At 42.7% G+C, this 22656-nt stretch overlaps 1 protein-coding gene across 3 annotated transcripts in view; it reads left to right on the top strand.

Moving 5' to 3' along the window:
• Positions 1–22656, top strand: part of FYN (FYN proto-oncogene, Src family tyrosine kinase) — a 200712-nt gene that overhangs the window by 13362 nt on the left and 164694 nt on the right. For all 3 annotated transcript variants that reach the window (XM_012753105.3, XM_012753111.3, XM_012753108.3), the window contains exon 2: positions 12236–12275. The gene's annotated coding sequence lies outside the window, so the exon portion shown is untranslated. The remainder of the gene's footprint in view (positions 1–12235; positions 12276–22656) is intronic.

The raw sequence follows: 22656 nt of genomic DNA on the forward strand, positions 1-22656 counted from the left end.
TTAATCCTGGAAGAGTATTCTGGGACCTCTGAGACCTTGCATTATGAACAGCTGGTTTAGTGGGAATAATATTTTGAACTGGTATTCAGCTTATTTTCCCTTCCTCCTAATTCTTGTTGCCCTGGGAGTCTCCCCCATAGAGACTAAGGATTCCATTACTTCAGGGGGAGGACAGAACATGGTCAAGGACAAAGAAGACATTGTTCGGCTTTTGACTTCCAAAGCGGGCCTTTAAAGCACATTTCAGAGACCAGAGTTAGCCCAGGCCTTCATTTAAAAGAGGCAGGCTTTGTTAGAAGAAAATGGTTTGTGGATTCCAAGGAGCCGAATCTCAGAAGGCCTGGCATAAATTGTACATTAAGCCATGGAGGAGGGAGGCTAAAGGGTTGTTTCCGGCTCCTCCAGGAAGGAGAAAATCCCTTCCTGGGTTGGTGGGAGGGGCTTGTGGTGATTCAGGGGAGTCTAGAGCTAAGAAAGGGATGGTTCCTGCAATCCAGCACCCCATTCCCCCAGCTTCTGCTTAAGGCATCATTGAGATGCTAGAAGCCCAGGTGGGTGGGGGAAGCAAGCAGAGAGCAATGGACCCTTGCTCCAATGGAGCAATGGACCCAGAGAGCAAGCGGACCCTTGGCCCGCTCTGGAAGGAAACCACCTTGTAGCCAGCCCTGCAGTGAGCAGGTTTAGGCAGAAACAGGCCCTGAGATGGTGTCCCCTTCCAGTTCCCCAGAGCCTGCACATGGCGTGGGGAAACTCCCACAGTCCCTCTTGCCCCCTTGGGCAGATGTGAAGGTGCTGAGAGATCTGGGGTGAGACTGGAGCAGGCACAGAAGGAAGTATGTTGGTCTCACCCCTGGAGACCGGCTGGGATCGTGGCCACAGGCGCTGTGGAGCCTCAGTGAGGCATTGACCGGTTCTGTCAGCAGAACCAGGCCAGCACCCTAAGGCAAAGGGACGAGACACCCCACAGAGGCCAGCGAGGGCTTGGAGGGCAGCACCTAGGCTGGCTCCTCTCCCCTCCCTGCTACAGTCTATAATTTCCCCCCTGGGGAGGAGGAGGAAAGGGAAAGGAACACAGCCCTGAGAGGCTGTTTGAAGTGAGTTTAATTTGACTAATTGCCCTGAAGCAACTGAAGTTTCAAATCTGAAGAGACTAGGTTATCTGTAAGGAGTAACATTGTTCTTTCTTATAAGCAGAAATGCCACGGTCATAATCAAGTTGAATTCAACTATGGGGAAATAAAGTAACTATCTTTTATATAGAGTGATAAATATACGTTTCAAACTTTCCACACTACATTTGGGCTATATTTTAACTTTGGGGGGGGGGGCGCAAATTAACTAGTACTCTTATGGTAATATACTGTTTTTCCTTTAATTAAGTCACTAACACTAACCTGTATTAGTTACATTTGGGGCAAGAAATGGGAAGTTCTGTCCTCTGAAGGGGCAGAGTTTTTCCACCTGCTGTTTCAAAGTGTAGTGAGGTTTTGGGCTTCCCATTTTCAGCTAGTGGCAGTTCTTCCCAGTGCTCTGGAAGGAGGGACCTCAGTTGTCATGGGGCCTTGGGTCCGTGGAAAGTATCAGAATTTCAAGTCTTTCTCCAGTGAACATACTGCGATGCTGGAGACTAGAGGACGGTTTTTACTGTGTGTGATCCTTCATTTTCACGTCTGAAAGGTAACAGAGTGAATACTAGAAATTATCTCTCTAAATACAAGGGGAAGTGCTCTTCATTTTTATTCAGTTCTCATGTACTAAATAAAGCATCAGTTTATGAAGGGACTCATTTCCAAGTATAATTTATAAGTAGTTACCAGAACACTCAAATGAGAGAGGGGGAAGGAAACCAGTTAGCTCCTTTTAATTACATTTCATCTCTCTTTGACATTCATATGAGGATGATGCTGCATTCAAGATGATGTATTTTAAAACCTGCTGTTTCTTGAAATACCTAGTAATTTTGGAAGGGAAATCTTTAGGCCTGCTTTAAGTGTGCCTTGGTTGGGGGTGTGGTGAGGTGAGGTAGAGAGTTGCCTGTTTTGACACCGTGTCTGTATTTTCCTACCAGAAAATTATTGTGACAGTCTGAGCAAATCTTCTCAAAACATAAACACCTCTCATATTTGCCCTTGTCTGTCAGTGGGAGCCAAGAGAGTTAGAGATGGGGAACCATATAATTTAAATTGAAAAGAGTCAATAAATAAATAAAATTATAGAATTTAAAAAATATATTGATTTATTGAACATTTAAAAAATATTTTGGACGTATGAAATAGTTTCTATTCAAAATCTTTTCAAAAATAAAATTTTTAAAACTTAAATACATATGTCCATGTACATTAAAGAAAAACTTCTCTATTGATTATCTGAGCATTAGCAACAATGTAATTATTTTTGTTACATATTTATCTTAGTTTTATTCTGTTCTTCAGGCATGTCTCTAATCTCCATGGCACTGATATAAAGAATGAATTGTTTTTAATTTGCTCAAAACGTTGCCTGCAATCTCTTCAAAGTTGTGTTTATAGTTAATATTTGAAATTAATATCTTTGATTGGCTTTTATGTATATATCACAATATTCCCAATTGAGAAAATATCTCTGCAGAAGCAAAGTGCCTGATGAGCTCAGAACAAATTTTGCTAAATGGAGGCTCTTCTCAAAGGAGTTTTCTTCCTATTGAAATGTGCAGATACTTTCACCCAAATATTTTCACAGATCTTTTTTCCTCATGCAGAATTCTTATCTTCAACAAATATAAGGCAAAACTTATGAAAATAAGTTGCTCTATGGTCCTTTTGAATATTTTATCAAATTTAGATGACACAAAATCAAGGGTCCTCTCAATGGCACTCCATTCTGGTACAGACTATAAATGTATTCCAGTGAAAACTAGGAGCTCCATCAAAAGGTTGCCGTAAGTCAGGATATTACGAAACATCATAATATAATTTCTGAATTAAATCTTGGATACTGTTCGAATTCTCGTCATTTAATGTGTTCAGATTTTTTTATTATTGTTGTTCAGGTTTTTTTTGCTTTTGATAGGATACATTTCTTCATCTTCTGTTCTCAAGCCTTTATTTTCAATAACTGCAGTTGGCTAAAGGCTTCAGAAGCTGAAGTGTTCTGGTGCTTCATTCACTGCTTTGATCAAAGACTTCCAACTGGTTTGGGACAGAATGCACTCAACCTTTAGAGTACTTGTCTGTCATTTCATTATGGCACACAAAGGTTGATTTAGAGAGCCATTTCTTGAACATTTCTGAAACCTGGGTGATGATGACCAGCGGCAAAAGAGAAGGCAGGCATATACTGCTATGCCGAAGTGTTTTTTTGCATTCATCGTTGGCATTGTCACAAAAATTTTGTAATTCAGCTTTTTTAACTGGATATATGTAAAACTAGTTATCAATTTGTATACCTACAGTTTTGGTTGGTAGAGATAGCCATTTGTTTGATGCAGTTATGAAATATGCATGGGCCATACCAAATTCTAAGTATTAATAACTTTCTGCTCCATAGGTTTCTTGATTTAGTAAGACGATTATTTTTAGCATCACAAAATTTGTATTATCTCTGCAAAAACAAATCACTTCATCTCCTGTGTTGACCTTTTTATAGTTTACAATAGCATGAGATGTTTCACTTGTGACAGAATGAACTACCACAAGCTTTATATGAAATAGAGGAAGAAAATCAAAGCATTATTCGAATTGATTGCTTTCTGTTTAAAATATCTGATGACACTAACATAAAACTAGAACCATTTGTCTATTTGTGAAATTTCCTGCTAACAAAGCTAATACATTTAAGCTACCACTTCACTTTTCATATATGCACCAAAAAAAACCTGAGCTCAGAAATAAACAAAATCAATTTAGAACAGTAGTCATTTGATCTAAAAGAAAAGTAATGTTTCCTAGGGTACTATGTTAGTGAACCTACTGCAGCTGCACAATGCTAAGTCATCGTCCTCAGCAGTCTTACAGTAACTATTAACATTTGAAATAGCAGCTGATGCCTCTTTAGAAGGTTTGTGACTTTGGTTTCTATAGTCAGTGATATCACCAGGGTTCCCATGGTGGATAGTGAATATCAAAGATCATTTTGTGCGAATTAATGTTCATGATCAACTTTCTTGAAAAAACGAAATTTGGTACTTAATTTCCCATTAAACTTGCATTTTCTTTTTCTTTTTACCTATTGCTGCTGAAAGGATATAGCAAAATAAAATAGTATAACCATTCAATAAATGATAAAGACACTGTAATGGGAGCATGTAGACAATTCCTTAAAAGATTTGTAGCAGGTCTGTTTCCTGCATGCATTTCATGCACACCTAACCTCTAACTTTCTATGTTTCCCATTAGCCCTTCTGACTGGTGTTTTCTGCATCTCAGGCTACAGCATGGGTCACAGCACAAGGGGTGGTGCATTTCGTGTCTGATGGGCAGTGGTGCATAATACTCTTCTCACTACCACTCAAAACTGGAAGAGTTAGCCACCCATAGTTGCTCATGTCCAGGTGCTCTTTGTTGTCCTTAAAAGGGAGGTGTTACTTACACTAAGATTGGAAAGGGACAGGAAAAGAGATGGATGGTCATTGGTCATCTTTCAGATTTAGTCACATGTTAATATGGAAATTCCCTTCACTGTACAGTTAGTTGTCTTACACACTGGTAGGCAAATCATGGCAGAAATTCCAAGAGCAAAGTGGAGGTCACAAAACCCAATCCTGCTGTATTTTAATGCCACTAATAACACTTGGTTTACAAAGTGAAACATCTTGGGTAAATGCTCATCCTGACGGGTTGTTGGGACAATAGGCATAAATAAACCAGCACGTTTGCAGGTGGGGGAAAGTACTCTGTCACTCTAGTTAGACGTTGCATTACTCCATCTGCTTTGCACCCTCTTTTTTTGTCTGGATTATTCACTATTCTGATAGTTTTACTGTTCTGCCCTTCTAATCCAACTTCCCACAACAGCTGAGAGAACTCTTAAAAATCTGTATGAGATCACGTCCCTCCCCTCAACGTCTTCCTATCACAGTTGGGATAAAGTACAGCTCCCCACCAAGGCCTCACGCTCTTGCGCTTGCCCGACTGTCCCCCACTAGATTTTAAGCATCCAGGTGACACATATGTAGCTGTCTGTTTTCTTTGTCAAGAGGACATATAAGAATTGTTTAGTATGTTTTCTTGGTGGAGTGAATGTGGTTTACTTACTTCGAATTGATGAAAGCAAAAGAGAGAGTGTATTGCTAATCCATGGCAATCGGGAAATTCAGGTCCAAATCTCTACATCCCGAATATTGCTTCCATCTCTGACAACAAAGTTGGACAGCAGGATGTACTACAGAACTGAATCAGAATGCATTACAGGATTGGATCCTCTTAATTAGTAGAGGTCTTATGATGCACGCAACCATTCTGACTCAATAGGCTCCCAGGCCCTCCCTCCCTCATGGGAGTAAGTGTGAATTATGGGGAGTCTGTTGTTTTCATCGACATTAGATGAGAAATTTTGTTTTAAGTATATTTTGCCTGCATGAGTTGGAAAGATGCTCCTCTGGATTTGGGGGGAAACTGACAATGCCAAAGCTGATACAACTCTCTTGGGGACATATGATGTTGGTGGTAGAGGAACACTTTGAAGTCATGATTTTGAGACCTTGTTGTGTTCTTGCACAACTGCCTTCTGTTGCTTCTCTTTTTAAAACGTGCTACTGTTCAATTTTATCATGAATGCCTTTCCAAGGACAGTAAATGGTTTTACACACTATGACATCGTTTCCATGGCAACTAATGTATTTTAGCAAAGAGAGACTGTGATAGAAGTAGGCTAAAAAGGACAAATACAGAAATGGCACAGTGTAAAATGTGGGGCAGTGTGCGTTGTAGTAAAGATTTTTTCTTTTTTTTCCCCCTGATTTCTTGTTTAGGAAAACCTATATAACTAGATCTTGGATTCTTAACTCTTAGTAATAAAATTTTCGCTGCATCCAACACTGTCTAGTATTTTGCTGACACAGTTCCTTCCATTGGCACTTGGGTTTTTTGTCTGGTTGCTTTAATATGCTGGTAATTTCCATAACATATAAATAGTTATAATTTCATCAGTCTTAAAGATATACTCTCTCTACTCCCATTCCACTTTAGCTAACACCCCACTTCCCTGCTGCCCTTTATTGCAGTTCTTTTTGAGATAGTTGTCTATACCACCTTCTCAGCACACTGCTTGTTAAAAGTCAAAGCCATTCCAATATGGCTTTCACTCCACCATTTGATCCAGTATCACCAGCTGGTCACACCCTTGTCTTCTACGTGTATTACAGCTGTATAGTATGCATTTCAAATAATTCTGCAAAACATCAAGTCTGTTTCTATAAACCATGGCTTAAATAGAGAATACATTACCCTATTTTGTGCATCTGAATGTGTTCGGGTTATTTTGTTATATGTTAATAAAAACCCCTTCTGTGCTCTTAAATAAGCTCCTAGTGGTAAGCAGATAGCAGTCAAGTTTCCCACTTAACAGAAAGAGAAACTGAGACATAGATCTTATGACTTCTAAAGATAGCAAACCATTCTATGGGCTAGGTGATACCTTCATTTATGTTTTGTAGGGCCACATGGTGCATTTTTAAAATGTAAACTAACACTTTTAAGTTGGGCAATTTTATGTAAAAACTAGGATTTCCAGCTTCTCTTGAAAAAAATGGGACAGTCTGGCAGAACTAAACCTGCATTCTCTAATGATAACAGTCTGCCCATACAGTGTTGTGACTGTCCCCTGGGGAGGGGCCAGGGTTCTTCAGCTCACCCCTGCCATAGCTTACGTGCTCTATTCATTTCTGTTACCTCCCTGGCCCCTGTGGGTTTTCTGAGATGTGACCCTTGTTGCACCCCCTCCTACCCAATCACAGGGCAAAGAAACAGAAAGGCTAGGGATAGAACTTAGTTTCCAAGCAAACTGCTTCCTCCCTGGCTGTGGACCAAAATTCTATATTTTAGAGAGTAATTCATAGGTCAGTGGTGAGGGACATGATTAGGTGGTCTGGTCTACATTTTACACCTTACTAATTGAAATAGACCCTGAAGTTAATGGTGCCAGGTGTATCATTCTTATATATAAGAAAAAGTCCCTCCCCTTTTTGGTGGCCATGTGTGCTCTTCACTGTGATGTGCTGAGGTAGGATGTTGACATTTATGTGTGCATAGAAAAACTGACCCAAAGGAAAAGCTTCAGTGCCATAACGAGTTCCAGATTTTCCAGATTTTCAATGAGAATGTATTACTTTTTAATGAGACAAAATAAATACTTGTATAAAATAAGTAAGAATGAGGTAGTAGTATAGAATGCATACAACACTGGCTGAGTCCTGTGCCATGTCCCCAGTGTGGGAGACACAAGGCCCTTCCCCAGCCACCTTGCCTGTCCTCTACCTTGTTCACCTTGGTGCCAGTTGCTGAAGATGCCCCTGGGGTGGCATTGTCTAGTACCAACCTTGTCACTGCTCTATGTCCCTCACCATTTAGAATGTGCACTTATCAGTGCATCTTGACTAGGGGCAGGTATGACAGAAGAGGTTGCAGTTGCCACCGTCTTTTAGCCTTGTTTGAAGGTTTGTGTGCAGGAGGACGCTGGAGAATGAGCTAGTCTGGGGCCAGAATGAATGGCTAGAGGAAAATACATTTTTTCCTGGGGAAACGAGGCAGTCAGGAATACCCCACAACAAAGGCCTTGTCTGAGCTGGGGCCTGTGTCTGGGGCCTGACCCAGCTGTTGGGCACACAGGAGATTGTGGTGACCCTGAGCGTGGAGGGTCCCACACACTGCGTGTCTGTCTGCAGCTGCACGGGCCGCAGGGAGCCTGTGAGAGTAGGCCTGTTCCGGGGCTTAGGCAGGGAGCCAGGGGCTGCCCCTCTGCCAGAGAGCATTGAGGAGCTTCTGTGTGTACTCCCTGTGGCCCTCAGCTTTCTTTGGAATTAGGCAGAGTCTGGCCCTGCCTGGTCTTTTTTGTGCCTTGGGTCCTAAGTTAAGAATAACCGAAGGAACGCTTGTCCCCGTTGACGTGCTTCATGTGGAAGTCGCTGTTGAGTGGCTATCTCATCCTTCGTTGCCACTGACATCCTGCTACGTACGGTTCCGAGGTTCTCACTTTAGTTGTGGTCGAATGGAGCTGTGATCCTTGAAGCAGAAAGAAGCCATTCAGATGTGAGTGTGTGAAGACGTGTGCAGCAATGTACAGATGTTTTTTGGCAGGTCAATGAATATTTTAAATCTTTTGCAAGTAGTAAAAAGGGTTGAATTCGAAGTAGAGAAGATACTATGGCAAAAGAAAAGTTTATCTCATTTTTCTCTCCATCTTCCATTTTAGAAATAATCAAATAAAAAACCCAAACCATGATTTAAATCTTAGATTCATCATGGTGCTTAAATCTCTTTCATCCTATATGAGACATGATTGACCCCAATATATTGGGGTGACATGATTACCCCAATATATTGAATCTCAGTTTCTCTGTCACATTTTTTTTTAAATAATAAGAATTGCTATATAATATTAGAAATAATAGCAGAATCTCCAGATTGGATCTCTATCATTTATTTAAAGCTAAAGACATGGGGTTAAACATAAAGAAGAAGATCATCTTCTGGGTACGTACGTGTTGTGTGTGGTGTGTGTTACACTCTGGATTTATGCCCCCCACCCCCCAACACACACACCTTGTAATGCAGGAGGAAGTTGGGTGGTCTTGACTTAGTGCAGGTTCACTAGTTCCTTGTCACCGCCCCTCTTCACCCTTCCTTCAGCAGAGGCGGCACCACCCCTCTGTGTTGCAGGCACCACGCTCGGTGCCACCAGTGAGCTGACAGACTATCAGGTATACGTGAAACAGGCCCTGCCCAAAGTGCTGTAGGAAGACAGCAGAGAGGAAATTGAGTTCTGTTTGGAAGTGCCAGCAAAGGAAAACAAAACTGAAAAAGCAGTTTTGAGCCTAGGCCCTGAAGGTCCCTTAGGAAAAAATTATACTCAACCAGCAGGGTTGGTGAGATTGGAATGATGGTGTGTAGCCCACTGCCAGGAATACACTGGGGACTGCATCTCTTTTTCTGCCCCTTCCCAAGAGAGAGGCAGGTTGAAAACACAATGGTGCAGTGCAGAAGCGTGCCTCTACCTCTGGCTGACTTCCTAGCTAGTGTACACCATCACTCATGGTCTGGCCCCTGCCCCAGTTCCCCACCATTCTCCCTCCTGCATCCTGCTGTCTCCTAGCCACTGCTGTGCCCTGCAGCACCACTGAGCCTCTTGCCATTCTCTGAGCATGTGGCCAGTGCTGCTTTGCCTGGGTACCGGCTACTCTCTCTGCCTGCACTGTCCTGTCATGAGGTTCAGGGGAAGATGTCCATGGGCATTTGGAAACAGAGAGTGGTGGGGGCTGGTGGGATGGCTCTATCAGGAGACAGCTCAGAGTTGAGGACTTCTCAGTTGTATTTGTAGGATATTTGTGTATTCTCTCAAAGATGGAGGATTGATCTGATCTAAACAGTTGGGAGTAGTTCATGTTTGGCTGAGATCTTGTCCTTTGGCTTCCATTTCTGCAGTTGACCACACATTTGCAACATTTATGGATCAGCCTTTTCCACTGGAGTATCTGGGTCACTTCATTCATGCTTCTCAAATAAAACATCAGCACCACTTCAACAGGAGGAATAAAGGCATGGAAAATGCTCTAATGCCCCCAATTCCACAATTGAATACATATAAAGCTATATAAAATGTATAACTACATATACGTATACCCGGACACATGGGCGGGGTGGGAGGGGCCTATCTTGCCTTAGTCCTTGGAAACCTTAACACTTGGGTTTTTCTAAAAACAAGATTTAGAATCAAGATAAATTAGGAGAATAATTGGTCAATTTTTAAAAAATGATTTTTAATATAGGAGTTATTTAAATAAAAAATGTCTTTTTCACTTAAATATTCGGTGGCCAAAACTTATTTATTGCCAACTTTTCAGAAACACAGCCTTTATTTAAGAAAGATATACATGGTTTTAAAAGCAAATGCCACTCTATTCTAGATGGGATTGCCATGTCAATTTCACTTTTAGACAATTCTGTTTTGTCCATCCTTATCCTCTTTGAAACAATGGGGCCAATGCCTAAAAATATGTCAAGCCATCTTGCTGGGAGTCCTTGAAGTTAAAGCTGTGGTATCCTTCTTTTGGTTTATGGCTGCACAATGAAGCATATATATATATTGTCTTTATTAGTTAACTCCATCTGTTCAGTAAGCCTGAAAAAGAAATTGGATGATGCCGTTTATATGTATGTATGGATAACACTCCTTGTGCAGTAGTGAGTCAGCAGCTCCAAATGGGTTTTTAGTTTTCCTCTTGGTACCAGTTGCTAAAGTGCAGTGGAATGAAGGCTCATTCATTCAGAATCTGTTGTGCATTGTGCATCCTGTGTTGTTGCAATTATGCAGTATGCATGAGAGAGAGGTGTTAAGTTCCTTCCCTACATTGGAAAAGGGTAATGATTCTCCAAGTGCTCTTTCTGTGGCAGATGAGAGAATCTTCCCCTTTCAAATAGAAAATTCCTTGTTGTGACCTATACATCAGAACAACAACTTTCTTAAACCTCTATAGAAGCATTCAAGAATGGAAGTCAAACTTCCACTTATATATATTCCCTTTGGTAAAATGTCTCATAGTATTAAATTACTCTCTTCTGATTGTAGGGAAGCACGTTAACACTTTTGGACAGAGAGAATTCCCATTTTGTACAGCTCAGCAGTGTCTAGATCCCCAGTGGGTTAGCCAGAAGAAAAGGCATGTCTTGCCTGGCAGTGTCTCCTTAGTTAAGATAGGACAGCATGTCTCAGAAGCCAGAAAAAGAGGGGGTGGCATGGGTCACTAAGGCACAGGCTGTAGTGGCCTGTTTATTATTGTTAGCACATTCTCTCTCCAGCCTCCATGGTGGTTCTCTTGCTTGTCTGCAGTGAGTTCATGATTTGAATGCCCATCTGCAGAGAACAATATATGAGTTTCTAATTCTCTTCCCCATGGTCATTTCTTCTTTCTTTCGTTTGAGTCTTCTTTGATTAAACAAAACAAAGATGTTACTGTTAATTATACATCTTTTCAAGCAGTGTAAAAATTCTCTGTTTGTGTTGGGGGGATGGTTTTGGTGGGAATAGTAATTTATGATGGAGCTGTTTTAAACCATGGACTAGGAAGAAAGATTCTAAGAGTCACGTTGAAAAAGGTTAACAGTCTCTACTAAGATAGGAAAAATTGTTTCTTTTTTTTTTTTTTCAGATTCCTTAACTCAAACCTCTCACTTTCTGCCCTAACATAATGTTATCAACATAATTCCATTCAACCATTTTTTATTGTTCTCTTTAGATGCCTTATTAAAACTGAAGCTTTATTCAAGCAGTTAAAATTGCAAATAACAAATGAGGTATCATAGTATTGGCAGGTTGTAGGCAGAATGTATGAACAAACTGGAAATCTGCCATCCTGTTCCTGGCACCGTAAGATTAATGGGATGTGAGCATAAGTGTCGTCAGAATCAGCACTCAGCCTTGCCGGGGGCTTGGTGCAAGGTTCTAGGGTAATCCTGGGGCTCGAGTTCCACGGGCAAGTTGGTGCGGGCCTGTGAGTTGGCAAACCTCCCACAGAGGGGAACCCCAGCTCATGGGAAACGGGGGCCATGCCTAGAAGGCTATTTGACAGTGAAGCCCACCCACAGTCAAATAGGAAGCAGAACAGATAGAGGCTGGGGGATAGGGTGATTTAATCTAAGAATTAAGTTATATGAGACTGTAGAACTCTCATTTTTAATGTGCCCCAAATGTGGATGACTTGTAGAGACTCTGAGGAAGGGAAGTGTGTGTGTGTGTGTGAGTTTGTGTGTGTATGTGTATGTGTAAATAAATACTCAGAGCCTCCATCTTTATCTTTCCTGGCTCCGGAAAGTTAAAATCTCATGCTGGCTTCCTTTGGTGGTACAGGGCCAGGTCTTTGCAGTTTCAGGCAGGTGTTTGTGGCAACTGTGACTTCGTAACAATTGTGTGAACTAGAAAAAATTTCTAGGCAAATTGATTGTCTGCAACAAATGGAAATTCTATGGTGGTGCTTTGTGGGTGGTTTACAGGCAGAGAGTACGTGGTTCTCTTTTGATGCCTCACTATTTTTTTTTTTCTTCTACAGTTTTTTGAAGAAGCAGGATGCTGATCTAGACGTGGAAAAAGTAAGTGAACAAGTTTTGCACTGAGTGCATGTACCTTGTGAATTACAAAGCATTTTCCACTGCAACCCAGGTTGAAGTCCACTTTTAATTTGGGATTGTAATTCTGAGTTTCACAGGTGTCTGAGAGGGAGGTTGAAGATGAAACTGGTATATGAAATAGAAAGAAAATCTTATCTCACTTAAGCGAACCCACTATTTCCCCTGTTCCTTAGTTGTAACACTCAATTCTGGTAATTATGGGAACATATGTCTTAGCTATAAGTTATGTCTCCCCACCCTAGAAATAGAATGAACAGCTGTCCTGTCGCTGTTGAGCCTTTGGGCTGGTGAGGGGTGGGGAGTGCTCCATCTTCAAACTGGCGCAGGGAGATTCCCTTTAGTCCATTGTTGTTTTTTCCTCCACTGTCAGATGGCTGCCTGCCTCTGCTTTAGTTGTACCTTTGAATTGCAGTCAGTGTGTAGCAGGTCATTCTTCATTCACTTCACATTTTTATGGTGCCCACTGGGTATTAGACACCATGCTGGACTCTGTTGAAACAAAAGTGAGTGTGACAGACGGGTACTCAGGTAATTATGCTGTAGTCAAAGCTGTGCAGAAGGGACTCTGGAAGCTCAGGCTGAGGGCTGGGCTATCCAGGAAAGCTCTGTTATGGAGAAGGTGCGAGAAGGAGCCATGTATTCATTCTTTCTACAAACGTTTGCTCAGTCTTCTCTGCCTGCACTTCTCTCTCATCTCCCAGGCCTGAGTTTCCCTACTTACTGAACTTACACAGCTCTCACTGGCCACCCAGTGGGTCCTGTTATGCCTTGCACTACTCTGCCCAACCACATTACCTTGGGTGTCATTTTTCAGCTGTTCCGAGTTACATTCCTCAATTCCCCGGCCACTCAGGGCTGACACTTCATCTGCGAATGACTTAGGGTTATTTCTCATTTTGATTTGGGTGCAAGAGAGGTTCTCCCTGAATGGGAGCCATTTGAATGCAGCCAATGCAACTTTGTTTTAAGTTGAAGAGGTATACTATCTGAAACATTGTTCTAGAACAATTAGGAGCAACCCCTGACCTTTGACCCCACACAGGCCCCCGGAGCTTCTGCAGAATGGCCTGTGATCTACTGTCAGTCATGGGCTTTTCAGCTTATGTAAACCAGGGGCCCTTGGGGAAATAAAAAGGCTCTAGTCAGGGCAAAGCAAGGGTAGCCTTTTTAGAGTTCCCATGCATTTAGGTTTTGGCTGTAGAAGCCAGGGGTTGGCAAAGGCTCTCCCCCATGGGAGGTCAGCACACTGTGACCCTCATGGGCCAGGCCAACAGCAGGCTGGAGCCTCTGGGGAAAGCTCCAGACTGCGTGACTTGCCCTGCCTTGTCCAACTCAGGCTGAGTGAATCCTGTGACCACAGTAGGCAGGCAGGGGGCTGTTCCCCTGGATCTCAGTACTGGCTCAAAGCCAGGCAAACAGTGGGGCTCAGTAAGTGGGGGTGGGGTCTGGGTGGGATGAGTTAAATTCTTGCTTTAGTTCTACTGCTAACTGGGTTTCAGCAAATCGTTTCTCCTCTCGGTCATTTTTCTTGTTAAAGTGGTCCCTTTTCCAGGGCCAAATAAAATTACTCATTTTTTTAACTTAAAAACACAAACCACATATATTTTTTTGTTTTCTGACTTGAGTCTTATACCAAAATAGAAAAAAAAAGCTGTTGGCCACCAATCTAGAATATGCTAGATAAGGCCAGTCTTGGACTGGGACTGAAGGCAGCAGGGAGTGTCACACAAAGGCACCCACAAGTGTGACTGTCTCGGCCGTGTAGGTGATTACAAGTACTGAGGAAACCCAGAGGAAGAGAAGCTGAGCAGGGGTGGAATGCTTCTTCCACGAATGAATTTGAGCTGCCTCTAAAGGGCTCTCTGCCTCTACCCTCTCGGTCAAGTAGTTAACACTGAAAAACACTTACCTGTCTTAGGGGAGTTTACCATTTTAAAAGCTCTAATTCAGAAGCTTTTCCTAATGCTAATAGAAGGCTGTTGAGCACAGATGCATCAACTTTTCTTTTTGCCCGTATTTATGTATCTGCCAAGAAGGACCTGGTGTATACCGCGTGCCTCCATTGTGTAAGTTAACCCTCTGCACTCAGATGTCGAGTGTGGATAATGTCGAGTGGATAATGAGAAAAAAGCAAGCGAGTGCAAAGGATTAATGATACCTGTTGGCCAACCTGAGTGGAGAAAAATTGCTTAAGTCATAGTGTTTGTTTTTTGAATGCTTTTGTAGTTGAACATTTTTTGTAAAGACAGAACGCAGTATGGAAAATCAGCTTTATTTTGACATGTCAAAGCTCAAAGGTAAGTCAGCATAAGTTCTGTATTAATTAATAGCTATAGTCTATTGAACTACACACGGACTGCCTGGTGTATATTACACTTTATGACAGTTCTGTGAAGGAGCCATGTCCCTTACCGGGTTTGTTGTCCAAGGCACCACAGTTATAGCTAGGATTCTAATCCAATCTGCTGGGTCCAGAGCCTCTCTTTCTCATACCTCCTCTTCACTTGGAATTTATATCATATCTGAGACAATATGTTTGTGTACCCTATTTAAAAATGTTTGATAAGTAGTAAGAAAGCAATGTCACCTTCTAGAGAGATCTTCCTTGACAAATCCCCACACCCCCAGTCGATGGGGTTGCCCTATCACCAAGTACTTCTTCAAAGCCGTCATTGTAGTTGTGTAGTTATTTGTATGATAACTATCCACTTGCTGTGCTCCCTATTGGGCTCTAACTTTGTCAGGTCAGAATCCTAATCTGTGCTAAGCCTAGGGCCTGGCTTAGCAGGATGTTGATTGCAGGTGCGAGTGAACAACACATGACTGAATAAAGGGGTAAAAAGAGCCAGTGAAAGCCACTTTGGAAGGTGGCAAAGTAAAAAAAAAAATCTTATTGTGCACCCCAGAAAACATGGTTTCTCTTCTCCATCTAGGGATTTTATCTGTGGAAACCATGCTTGTTAATAGCATTATATGGAGATAAGACAATCACTTCTTGGCTTTCTCTCCTGAAGTACACAGTTTCAAGCAGACAAATGAATAGATAATTCTTAAGAATGAAGTAATCTGGGCACTCAAAGAGAGTCCAAAGATAAAATAAGGAGAAGCAGTAAGAGCACAAGGGAAACATTAAAATAATTTTTTTTGTACAGAATTTTCTGGAATTCTTGAGGAATACAGTTCTGAGTATGGTTTCCATAAATCACTGCTTTAAATGTATAAAGTGTATCTTCTGAAAGTGAAACCTGTACTCATCTGAATTTTGAAAAATATATAATCAAGTTATGTCAGAATAAAAATGTGCTTTTTTTTAGTAGAAAAAGCTGATTAAATTGAGTCATTCCATTTAGTAAATTAAATATGATTAAAATAACATCTACGTTGGTCATAACTACTATGAAAGGGCTGAGTAGAAAGGTTTGATTTTAATGCATCCTGGATGGCCTTTACCTAGTGTGATTAAAAGTCTTTCAGTGCCTGCCATGAGAGAGGCCCCTGCCATTTCTGCAGTTTCAGTGAGACCAACAATTCCTGTATTGCCATTCCATCTGTTTGCAGGGCTTAGAGGGCTTTATTCAGGCCACAAATATGGCCATAAACACTACTGCCTATTTGATAGACACAGAAGTCTTGCAAAACTAAAACAGTCATTCAAAAAGAAAAGTAAGAAGAATTACCACCTGCTTTAGAATTGTTTTTTTCCCCTCTGAGCGAGTTCCTTGAAAAGTGTAGGTCTGTAAATATAGAACAAATGTGGAAGTTGCTCCATTTTTCACTGTTTCTTTGGTTTTAATAAGTCCCAAGAGAAATGATAAAAATATCCTAGATTCTTATCATGGGGCGAATAGTCTTTTTGGGGAAAAAAATCTAGTTCTGGACAGTTGAGAGTTCAAAATTTGAGGCTGCATCTGGAATCAAGCTTTAAAGTCATGTGCAGGTGATACGTACACAGCTGGTTGAGAGGTGGCAAATGTAATTCATACAAGTTTTTTCTCTAGTGGAGGGAATAGGAATTCTGAGGTTCAGCAGGTCTGGAGTGCTTATGTAGTATCCAAGGCTTCAAGATGCTGGTTGCTGGGATGGCTTGAGGATGTGTCTCCAGTATGAATGAGGGGGGATGGTTTGGGGTGCACCCCCTGCCTGTGTGTGCTGGTTGCTTTAGGAAGGCAGGGGAGGGAGTGAAGAGGAGTAAGAGAAGAACCAAGTAAGCACCACTCCCTGCCATCTGAGGAAGCCATAGCTGCCTCAGTGGAGGGGAGGGGTGCCAGGTGCTGTGGCCTCTCAGCCAATGGGGACAGGAGAGGGCAGCTCCCACATGCAGATGGAGTTGTCTTGTAGGCCCTCCCTGACATGTGTCCTTAGGCTGCCAGCCCAGTAACTACAGGAGGCCAAGTTGGCAGACATTCTCCATCCCCCTGCCCCAACCTCACACTCAGAGTGACCCATACTGCTGGTGACCAGGCCACAGAATGACCCCAGCCTCAGGGTGTCTCTGAGTAAGGGTCATGTTTCACACAGCCCACTTTCCTGGTGACTGGGGATCAGGAAATGGGAATGGCTTTGAGTTGGGGAAAGAGAGAAAGAGAGCGCGCGCACGCAAATATGTGTGTTTAGGAGGAAGGAACATGCTTAAAGTTCTGTTTTAGACTGAAAGGCAAACATTTTAGGCTTAGACCACAAATAGTTGTTATGCATCATCTATAATGACTGACCAACTTTCTTTTACACAAATCTCTGGATTGTAAAAGTAAATGCTACTGTCTAACAAGCAAAAACACGACCTCTGCCAATTTGAATTTCTAAGATAAAAGAAGGTCTTTCTTCCTAGACATTGTAAACTCGGGAAGATATTGATGACTGATCTGGAAGTGCTACAGATAACAGTATTTTCATTGTGATTCAGGGAAAGAGTTGAAAAATTGGGGGTGGCTCGTTTAGTCCTGGATACAGAACAGTTAATTCATTCATTTCTTAAACATTAATGAACACCCTTGGGCCAGCCACTGTACTAGGCCACATGTTATCATATTCATTTGCCCCATTTTGCATTTGAAGAAAATGAGGCTCAACAGAAGAGGAATGATTTGCCCTAGGACTAATATCTAGGAGTGGCAAGATCCAAAGGTTCGTCTCAGACTCAAAGCCCCTTCTCTTTCTACTCCCGGAGGGTGCTCTCTTGTCCTGAAGCTCAGTAGAGAAGACAGGTGAATCCCTATCAGCCTCATGTAATGTAACTGGAATTTTATACACATCTTTTATTTTCTCTTCACTGAATTCAAAAGCATTTTCTTATTTTTGGTTTTAAAAGTAGTAGTGATAATTGCTCCTTTTCTCAAGGAGCAATTAGAAACCTATGAAGAGAATAATCTAACTGCGAGGTGGTCCCCCTGTGACAGTGTGACAGTGACTTCCAGGGGTGGCATTCTGTGGGTAGTGGGAGTAGGGGAAGCCTGTGAGACACTCATTCTCTTTCCACTGCAGGTTCCCAGGCTTGGGGACCATTTCGTTACAGGTCTCGTCTCAGTAGCGTTCATCATTCTGTAAGGCAAGAGCTAGAGGTTGCCAGGAGAGAGTCGGGGAAAATGCTGCCCATGGTACAATAGAGAATCAAGACCAGCTCTCACCTACGTACTTTGTGCCATTTGTTTTATGTGGAGGTTTTCTCCTGTAGCCTTCAGATACTGCATAATATGCTTTGCTGCAGCCAGGCTTGCTGGGCGGAGGTTGGAATCATTTGCTTGTCTGCCTTGTATAGACTTACTGTCTGCTGAAATCACATGTGCAGGAGAGATTATTAATGCAGTATGTATGAAGAATGGCTTAAAAGATGCTTTTTGTCACTGCCCCTAAACACTTTTAAGAGCAGAGCTGCACTTGTTCTGAGACTGGTATGGGATGGGCCATGAAAATACATAACATCCAAGCTTTTCCCTTAAAGTTTTAACTTCTCACTTTTAGCCCATAACAAAATTTTATTTAAGCAGAAAACAACCTTTAGTTTGCTGTGGCTGCCAGGCAAATTATCATAAACTTAGAGGCTTAAAACAACAGAAATTTATACTCTCTGTTTTAGAAGTTGGAAGTGCAATACCACAGTGTCACCAGGGCCACACTACTTCCAGGGGCTCTGAGGAGAATCTGTTGCTTACTTCTTCCAGGTCTGGTGACTGCAGGTGTCCCTTGACTTGTGGCCACATCCCTCCCCTCTCTGCCTTCACATTGCCTTCTCCTCTGTGTGTCTGTCAGAGCTCCTTCCCGCCCCTCTCATAAGGACACCTGTGCTGGCTTCTAGAGCCTACCAGCTAATCCAGGATAAGCTCTTCCTCTCAAAATCCTAACTTTATCACATCTTTGCCATATATGGTAACATTTACAGGTTGTAGGGATTAGGAAGTGAATATTTGGTGTGTGGGGGCATTTTTCTGCCTACCATACCTTCTAATTGGGAATTTCTGTATTTTTTTTTTTTCATTTACTAAAACATAAGGCTTGCAATCACTTGTTTCATTCATTACTTCAGGCCATTTAGTTTTCCTGAAAGAGGCCACTTGCAGGATGGAAGAACTAATCTCTTCTTCTAGGCTTTGGAACAGGCAAGGCCATGCCTGTTGTCTTTCTCAGATTGAGGTTTATGTAATGACGAGGAATCTTGAGCTTTGAGCCTTGAGGTGGGAGGGGCCTTGGAAATCATACCCTCCCATGTGTTAGGGGGAAACTGAGGCTGGAGATGCAGGGTCACCCAATCAGGAGCAGACATGGGACAAGCACTTACTGCTGTAGTTCACCTCTTCGCTGTGTTCCTGTCGACCCTCACACTGTCTCTTGTAATAGAAGCCTCTAGGTCATCACGGCCTTTCAGTACCAGAGACCACCCCCCCCCCCGACCCAAAATCCTCTTTACCTAGGCCAAGAACCCTGGTTCTTACAACCTTCTTACACTAGCTGGTATCAGGAATTCTGTCATTCTAGTCATTTCCTCCTGGGTACATTCCCTTTATGTCACTATCCTTTTGAAAATGTGATTCTTCCAGACATGAACACAATACTTCAGAAGATGGCTTGACCAGTGTAGAGTGAGGGGCCACTATTAGGTTTCATGAGATGCATGTATTTTCTGCATCAGTATATGCTACACTATTCCAGATCAAGATTGTATCTCTAATTTAGTCACTTTGTCATAGCTTCAGCTTGCATGGAGCTTATGTTTGATAAAAATCCTTAGGACTTCTTAAATATGAATTCTTTAAACTCAGCCCTTCCCCGCTGGGGAAGATCTGGGTCTCTGTCAGTACCAGGATGGGATCAGCTTGGGATCCAGAATGTAGACCAGACAGTGATGCAGAGAGCAAACAGACCCGTGGGCTGGGACGTGCTCCTGGGGATGGTACCAGCAGCAGGCAGCAAACAAGAGGTAGTTTGGGTAGTCTGGTAAGGCATAGCCTGGGGAGCGCTTCTGTAGCCAGCCGTCTAGATGGATGGGTGTTTGGCAGCAGAATTGCCTGGCTGAGAAGGTTACAGGGCCTGAAGTGAGGCATGCAGGTATATGTGGACTCCAGTCCGGGAGCTAATACAGGAGTTGAGTCCACAAAAAGGAGTTATGATATCAACCACTGAAATGGAGTAGGGCCCAAGGCAGGAGCTTGAGCACAAAGAGTAAAAGGAAACCCTGGTCTGAGGTCAGAGTCTGGTATGATTCTGAGTGTCTATGGCCTAGAGCCTTGCCCACCTAGAGCCTGGGGATGGGGCCACTGGCAGAACTTGTAAACAGAGTGAGTTGTCCCAACTGAGCAGATTGACAGGTATGAGACAGGTGATGACACTATTCTACACACACATACACACACTCACACACACACACTGATGTTTTACAAATAAAAGCAGGATTTTATCTCTGTTAATTGAGGGGAGGGTGTGTGTTGTTTTGGTCAGCTGTGGCTGTCATTCCAGCCAAGTGAAATCTTGTAAAATCTCTGTGAATTATTTCTGAACTCTATAAGCACATCTTGATGAAAGCACGAAAAGCTCTGTGCCAGGGACGTCCCTCCAGGTCAGTGGTGCTCTTCTGTGGTGTCAGTGCCCTCAGGCGCAGTCAGTTCTGAGGTGTTAGTGCCCTCAGTCAGTTCTGAGTCCACCAGCTGAATCACCACTTGGCCCAGGGTTTCCCAGCTTGCTCAGGTATGTCGCTGAGTGACTCTCAGAGGCCTTGCTGACATCAAGGTGTTCTGCGTCTAAGATCTGTCATTCTGGCGATAATGTGAAAATGCCCTGAGAGGGGGCAGTAAGATGAGAGGGGAAAGTTCGTAGGGTGCTTGGTTAGTCACTACTTGGGGGTAGAGGTACCTGGATATTCTCACTGGTGTCAGTTTAAATCCTGAACCCACTTCCTGTAACATACCCAAGTATTAGTCCATGGGTGATTTTTTTTTTTTTTCCTAAGGCGGGACTGGAATCCTGTGTTCGGATGTGGGATACTAATCTTTGTTTGAAGGGTTCACTTCTATTGAAGACCCGTCCTCCTTTGCGAGTATGCGGTCTGTGGAGAGCAGCCCCCACTGTGGTACGAACACAGCAGCTTCTTGGAAGGTGGAGGGGTGTTCGTTAAGTTGTGAAACGTGCCACTACGGAGTGTAGTCAGAGTGTAAAGCTGAAAGGAAGTGAGGTGCTTGTGGGTCACTTGTGTGGTTAACAATTTACAAGGGATAAAACAATTTATCCGTTTGCAGAATCCTTCCAAATAATGCTGCCAAGAGAAAGTGAAGGGATTTCGAAGTGAACATGAGGCAGCGTGTGAAGAGCGTGTGGGCCTCGGGGCGTGAGTGCCCTGCCTGTCCCACCGCAGCGCCATGAGCTGCTGGCCGTGGGAGAGGCGGGCAGGCCTGAGGCCCCAGGTGAGGCCGCGGCACGTGTCTGACTGAGCAGAGGGTGCAGAGGGTCTGAGACTGACATGCAGGGGTCTTGGTAGGAGTCAGGTGAAGAGACGCCGAGGAGGGGGAGAAAGTAATCCTCATCTACCGGATTCTGTTTGCTGTGCCCCCTGTCTTTGGGCAGGACTGGCCCAGGATTGGATAACCTCCGACTTCAACATGGCGCGGATTTGTAGATAGGGTAGAAGAATGGGCCCAGGGGAAGAAGCTTTCTGTCCACATTATTTTGTCGTTGTTGTTGTTGCAGCTCTATGTCCAGATTTAATGCTATAGTAATTTAAAACAAACAAAACCTTTGTGTGTAGGGAAGACATTGTCCATCTTTAGAAGAATATTCTAAAAAGTAGTCCTTCTAGACTGGGGGTAGGGAAACTGTAATTTTAAAAAACAGGGTAACTGCCACTTTGCCTATTGTACTATTACCAGATGAAGGAAATAAACTTTTTTTTTTCCTTTGAAAGAGCTTGATGTCCCTCAAAGTGCTGCTTATTACAAAAAAGTGAAGTTGATAATGGGGAAAAGTTTGAATAGATCTTGGGTATTGAAGATGAAATACAATAACTTAAAAAACCCGGTGAAGTTTTAGAAGTTGTTACTGTGGTCCGTGGTGAGGGTTTAGGTGTGGGAAAGGCCTCGATGGTAAGATGTTAGGACTTTTTTCATGCACGGCCCATGAACTGGTAGTGCAAAAAGGTGTTTTTTTTTGTTTTTGAGACAGAGTCTCACTTTGTTGCCTAGGCTAGAGTGAGTGCCATGGCATCAGCCTAGCTCACAGCAACCTCAATCTTCTGGGCTCAAGCGATCCTCCTGCCTCAGCCTCCTGAGTAGCTGGGACTACAGACATGCGCCACCATGCCCGGCTAATTTTTTGTATATATATTTTTAGTTGGTCAATTAATTTCTTTCTATTTATAGTAGAGACGGGTCTCGCTCAGGCTGATTTCAAACTCCTGACCTTGAGCAATCCTCCTGCCTCGGCCTCCCAGAGTGCTAGGTTTACAGGCGTGAGCCACCATGCCCCGCCACAAAAAGTTTTTGACAGTTGCCGTAATATTAACTATATTTTCTCATAGTTGGTTTTAATAAACATTGGCTCCTAGCCAATCAAATAAGTTTTTCATTATTCTGTTTTTACAGTGGCCAAGAAGAAAATATAATTAGGCTTCTGTGTTTTCTAGATAGTACCATTTAACAACAACAAATACTATATAATGTTGTTTAAAGGAAAAATTTAAAAAGCTTCAGAAACAATAATTTCAGAGCTGACAGAGCAAACTGTGTCAATTCAAGAAAACGCATTTGTTTTTCTCCAGAAATATTTTTTAAATTTTCTTTTGAGGAGTGAAGCCCACACACATCAGTGAGTATCTGAGGTCCTTTTGTATGTAAATTTTAAGTAACTGGCATTTCACCTGACT

The sequence above is a fragment of the Microcebus murinus genome, chromosome 5 (genome assembly GCF_040939455.1).
Source record: "Microcebus murinus isolate Inina chromosome 5, M.murinus_Inina_mat1.0, whole genome shotgun sequence".
NCBI lineage: Eukaryota > Metazoa > Chordata > Mammalia > Primates > Cheirogaleidae > Microcebus > Microcebus murinus.